The sequence below is a fragment of the Neovison vison genome, chromosome 3 (assembly GCF_020171115.1).
Source record: "Neovison vison isolate M4711 chromosome 3, ASM_NN_V1, whole genome shotgun sequence".
NCBI lineage: Eukaryota > Metazoa > Chordata > Mammalia > Carnivora > Mustelidae > Neogale > Neogale vison.
The window spans coordinates 222,805,338-222,811,337 of record NC_058093.1 but is presented as its reverse complement, the minus strand read 5'-3'; positions in this window follow the sequence as shown (position 1 = coordinate 222,811,337).

Here is a 6,000-nt window from a genome sequence, read left to right as displayed (position 1 = left end):
TAACCACTGAACAGGGGATGTAGAAAGAAGCAGACGGACCACATCTTCCCTTTCCCAACACTGTGACCTTGGGGAGACTGCCTCACTTTGCTGGATAAGGGACTGGGGGTTATTGGGAAGGTTCAAGGGGGATAGAATGCTTGTGTGTGTCTCAGGGGGAGGGAGAGAGAAGCCTGGGCAGGGAGGTCAGGGTTACAGTGCAGAGACATTTTATTCCCAGGATTAGAAAATCCCAGTGGCTGCTAGCCAGCAGGTAAGATGCAGCCCCTCGAGGGAGGGAGATGGAATTTTTTTTTATTCCTACACCAAAATCAGCCTCTCCTAGGGGGTTGGCAGGATCCCGAGGGGTGTAATTCCAGCCAGGAAGCCGGAGAGCCCAGAGCCGACTGAGACCTGTGATTTTGCTCTCTCTCCGACTGCCCCTGTGACTCTCCAGGCGTTTCTGACCTTGAAAAGCGTTTTGTTCTCCAGATAATGTGCTCAATGTCACCTGGGAAAATCACGCCGACTGTCCAGGTGCCCAGAAACCTAAATGAGGCATTATAACCTGAAACCACATCCGGGCAGGCTCCAGTAGCTGGAATCCACCTAAGGGAAGCTTGAAAGGGACTGAGCCTTTTCTCTTCCTGCCACTCAGCATTTAACTGTTGATGGCAGTGGAGGAACTCCCCAAGCCCCCTGGCAAACACGTGCCTTGCTTCTCCCAGTGCTCTTATTAAGTGCTCTTATCAGAGTTCCCATATTCACTTTAAAGATATTTATTTATTTATTTATTTGAGAGCGAGCAAGAGAGAGAGAGGGAGAGCTTACATGGGCAGGGGGTTGGGACAGAGGCAGAGGCAGAAGCAGACCCCCCCCCCCCCGAACAGGAAGTCCAATGCAGGACTCCATCCCACAACCCTGGGATCATGACCTGAGCCAAAGGCAGATGCTTAACACTTAGCCACCCAGGAGCCCCAGAGTTCCCATTTGTACAGAAGACAAAAGGAAGGCTTGGGAAGTAAGTGGTAAACCAGGAAGTAAGTGTAAGCAGGCCCTCAAACTCAGGCAACTGGTCTTCTGACTCTGTGCCTGAGCCCCAAGTGGTATTTAGAAGTTAGTTTAAAAGTCAGATACAAACGCAGCAGCTTCCTGGGTGCTCCACCGTTCTGGCATGGTCCACCCTCCCACCTGACCTGGCCAGGGGGCATGCATGGTCCCAAAGGAGCCACAGTGAGTCACAGCAGGCAGAGCCATGGGACTTGGGAGGCTAGAGGTGACTACCACTGCTTTCATGTGCCCCCACAGCCAAGTCCCTTTCTCATTCCTGGCTTCCATGTCCTTATCTGTTAACCAAAGGGGTAGGTCATTTATTCATTCAACTTCTATGTGCCCAGTCCAATGTGACCTTCATGGATACAATAGTGAACAGAACACACTCAATGCCCTCTAGGAACTTAGGGTTTTGTGGGCAAGACAAACAGGAAAGAATAATATAGTCTGTCTGTCTATCCATCCATCCATCCATCCATCTAGTCAACAAATATGTATTGAGTATCTGTTACGTTCCAGGTAATGTTCTAGGTGTTGCAGATTTAATAGTGAGGAAAACAGATAAAACTGCTGTCCTCACAGAGCTTATACTCTAGAAGGAAAACAAGACAGTAAAGGTATAGACAAGTCCGTGTGTAAGATGTTGGATATTGATAGATGTCATACAGAAAAATGAAGCAGGGAAGGCAGATGCTGAGTGATCGGAGTGGTCATGGAAAGCCATGAGAAGGTAACCTTTGGGCAAGAGCTGTAGGAGCTGTAGGAGGACGGGTTTGTGGGGGAGGAATATTCCAGGCAGCAGGAGATGTAGGAGCAAAGACCCTGTGGTGAGTATGAACTTGGCAAGTTTCAGGAAGAAAAGAAGCTGGGGAAAGGGGGGAGAGTGGAGAGCTCTGTTGGCAATGGAGATCTTTGGATTTTAATTTTTTAGTGAGATGCAGAATCCACGGACAGGCCTGAGCAGGAGTGTGGCAACCAATCTTGTTTTTTCAAAAGATCACTCAGGGGTTCCTGGGTGGCTCAGTTGGTTAAGTGTGTAACTCTTTTTTTTTTTTTTTAAAGATTTTATTTATTTATTTGATAGAGAGAGAGAGATCACAAGTAGGCAGAGAGGCAGGCAGAGAGAGAGGGGGAAGCAGGCTCCCTGCTGAGCAGAGAGCCCGATGCGGGGCTTGATCCCAGACCCCTGGGATCATGACCTGAGCCAAAGGCAGAGGCTTTAACCCACTGAACCACCCAGGTGCCCCAAGTGTGTAACTCTTGATTTCAGCTTAGGTCATGAGATGGAGCCCTGTGTCAGGCTCCACGCTGGGTTTGGAGGCTGTTTGAGATTCTCTGTCTCACCCTCTGCTTCTCCCCTATGGTGGACCAGATAGGTGGGCAGAGAGGGAGGGAAGGGGAAATGGGGAGAGCCTGGATCCATTTTCAAAGCCAAAGGTCAAGCCAACTGAAAGTGTTTAGGGATTAGGCAGAGTGTGAGGATGCCTCCAGGACTCTTTCCCTTGGTACTGGGGATGGGGGAGCTGCCACTGCTGATTTGGGGAAGCTCTGGGAGAGGCCAGTTTGCTAGGGGAGGAAGAAGGATCTGAACATGATGCAGCCTATGTCAAGTTTCAGATGTGCATTTTGCCAAACCTGTCAGTCAACAGACGTTGGACAGGCATTGCTTCAGGCCAGGAGAAAGCCCAGAGTAATGTTGGGCACAAATACCTAGGAGGGGCCCCTGATCCAGCCTGGGAGTGGGGGTGGGGGGCAGGTGATGTCCAGGCTGAGATCTGATGGACCAGCTGGGACTGGGGAGGACCTTGACTTGCACCCTTTTCTCTTCCTCCCAGCTACACAGCCAGCTAAGCCAGATTTCTGCTTCTGGTCTAGGTTCTGTTACAAGTTTGGCGGTGTGAACTAGGAAAATGATGCAATGCAGTGTCCCTGAGTCTCAGTTTCCCATTGCAACAGGCTAAATGTGTGAGTGTTCCCCAAATTCGTATGTTGAAATCCTCACTCCCAAGGTCATGGTATTAGGAGGTGAGGTCTTCGGGACGTGAAGAGTTCATGCAGATGGAGTCCTCATGAAAGTATTTGTGCCCTCTTAAAAGAGACCCCAGGGGCGCCTGGGTGGCTCAGTGGGTTAAGCCGCTGCCTTCGGCTCAGGTCATGATCTCAGGGTCCTGGGATCGAGTCCCGCATCGGGCTCTCTGCTCAGCAGGGATCCTGCTTCCCTCCCTCTCTCTCTCTCTCTGACTGCCTCTCTCTCTGTCTACTTGTGATCTCTCTCTGTCAAAATAAATAAATAAAATCTTTAAAAAAAAAAAAAAAAAAAGAGACCCCAGAGAGCTCCATCTCCCGTTCTGCCATGTGAGGACACAGCAAGAAGGTGGCCATGGGGAAACTAGCAAGTGGGCTCTCCCCAGACACCAAATCTGCCTGCGTCTTTATGGAATTCTCAGCCTCCAGACCTGGGGGAAATACATGTTTGTTGTTGATAAGCCTCTCAGTCTGTGGTGCCTTGTTAGAATCGCCTGAGCAGACCAAACCCACCTATAAAAGGACAGCCATACTCTAGACCAATGGGACTTACCTTTGGGAGGTCAGATTCCTTTGAAAATATGATTTGAGGGGCGCCTGGGTGGCTCAGTGGGTTAAACCGCTGCCTTCGGCTCAGGTCATGATCTCAGGGTCCTGGGATCGAGCCCCACATCGGGCTCTCTGCTCAGCGGGGAGCCTGCTCCCCCCCCCCGTCTCTCTGCCTGCCTCTGCCTACTTGTGATCTCTCTCTCTCTGTCAAATAAATAAATAAATAAATATATAATGATTTGAAACTATGGATGCCTTCCCCATGCAGGCTTACATGTACACACACACACACACACACACAGAGGCATGCTATTATGCTATTTCAGGGGTTCCTGGGCCCCTGAAGCTCACTATGGCCCCTAGACAACACTTTCTTCTCTCCCCTTTTCTGATTCTTCCCTCCAGACTTACCACACTGCAAACTTTCCAACGAGGCCTCTTACTGCTCAGTCTCCAGCTTTGAGAACATACGTCTGTGACCTTGTAGAATGTCTCCTTCCCTTGGAAGGAAACATTCAGGTTGGTGACTAAAGCCCAGGTGGGTGATAAGCTGGTCTGAGTTGTGTGTGTGTGTGTGTGTTGTGTGTGTGTGTGTGTTGTGTGTGTGTGTTTCTTCCCAGTTCCTTAAATCAATAGTCTTCCACCTCGGGCTACTAGATGGGCTGGGCAAAGAGGGAAAAGCCAGCCCCAGATCAGAATGGGGTAAGGTATGGTGTTTCCTGAGTAGGAGAAGGCATGAATAGGGATTAACTGGTCTACAGTTAAACACCAGTTGTTGAAATTCTTGGCACTGTGCTCTCCTTTCTGCCTTGCTAATTTTCATCCAGGGAACCAACTTACATATTTCCCTGGGACCTGAGGATCTTCTCTGCAGGCCGTGAACATCCAAAAAGAGGGCACTGGGTCATAAAATCTTTATCCTTAGCATCTGACATAAGACTTGGCACAGATAGGTGCTCGTCTTATCTTTTGCTGTAAGTGATGGAAGTACAACTCCTACTGGCTCAAGTAGAAATGAGAAATTCACCGGCTTCCCTAACTAAAAATCTTATGATCAGATTCAGGCACAGTGGGATACAGGTGAACAGCCAATATCTTCAGGACCTCTTTCCTCCCACCTCTCAGCTCTGTTTTCTGCCAGGCTGGCTTCACACTCAGGCAGATTCTCTCACAGTGTTGGTTCCTGGCTGACCTTCTGAGGCCATAGGAAAGCAATCCAAGAAAAGAAAGCTTCTCTTTGCACATAGTTGCTGCCTATGTGGTGAGGAATTCTCAAGGGAGAAGCTCGGGTCACATGCCCATCTATGGGCATGTTCTGCTTGGCCAGACCTAAGTCCTGGGCCCTCGGATTGGGGGACAGGGTTGGGGACTGGGGATAGGGTAGGCAGGTCACCAGGTTCATCCCACTGGAACTATATGGACTACAGGTGGTGACGGGGTGGTTTCTAGGAGGAAAACCAAGGTTAGTTGAGAATGGGGGATGGATGCTGGGCAGGTGAGAACTAGAGACATCACTTGAATGCTTGCTCTGAATGCTACCATGACAAATGAGCACATGGCCGCTGGTGCTGGATAAAGCATGACGGTCCAGGCACTTAAGTCCGGGAAACATGAGTGAGGCCTGAAGCCTGGGCTCAAGTCCCAGCTCTGGCACCTGCACTTAGTGTAACCTTGGTCAGGGCAATTCTACCTCTGGAACTCAGTTTCTCTACCTGTAAAATGGGGGCATCTGGAGTAGATCACAGCTAGGGACTTTTCCACTCACTCAGTCATCCAGTTCCTCATTTTGTTTCTTTCCATCAGTATTTGCCGAACGGCTTGGAGTTGGTCCAAACTGGATCTGAGTCCCAGTTGTGATGTTTACCAGTGGTCTCAGGCTTGACAGATGCCCCTTTTCAGGTGCGCTCAGCTGGGTCCTTCCCAGCCATTGAGCTGCACTGGCCTGGTTCCAGCCTTGGCTCGCCTCCCCCTGCAGATGGCCCGGGTCACTTGCTGCAGCCACTGGGCTTGCTCAGCCTGCAGTGACATGGCCTGAGGGCTAGACCAACTTCCCTCAGATCCCCAGCTGTCATCCCAGCTGACGGGACCAGACCCTTGGCAGCAGGAGGTGCTGGTGCCTCTTCTTCCAGCACTGGCTTCCCTTGTGGCTGCCAGAAGACGCAGGTGACACAAGCTAGAAGCGAGGAGCAGCTGGACCCACCTGTGATTAATGGCGGACAGGAGCTGGGCTGTGGAGCAGAGGAAGTTCTTGCCTTCCAACCCTGCCATTGTTCACGTGGCTTCTCTGGAGATGCCCTGAGTTCTGGGACTCCCGGCTGTGTTTCCTGGAGCATGTGTTGTGTCGGCTCGCACTCTTTCCCTGCCTCAGAGTCCCTTTCCTCCACTTTGGTGGGG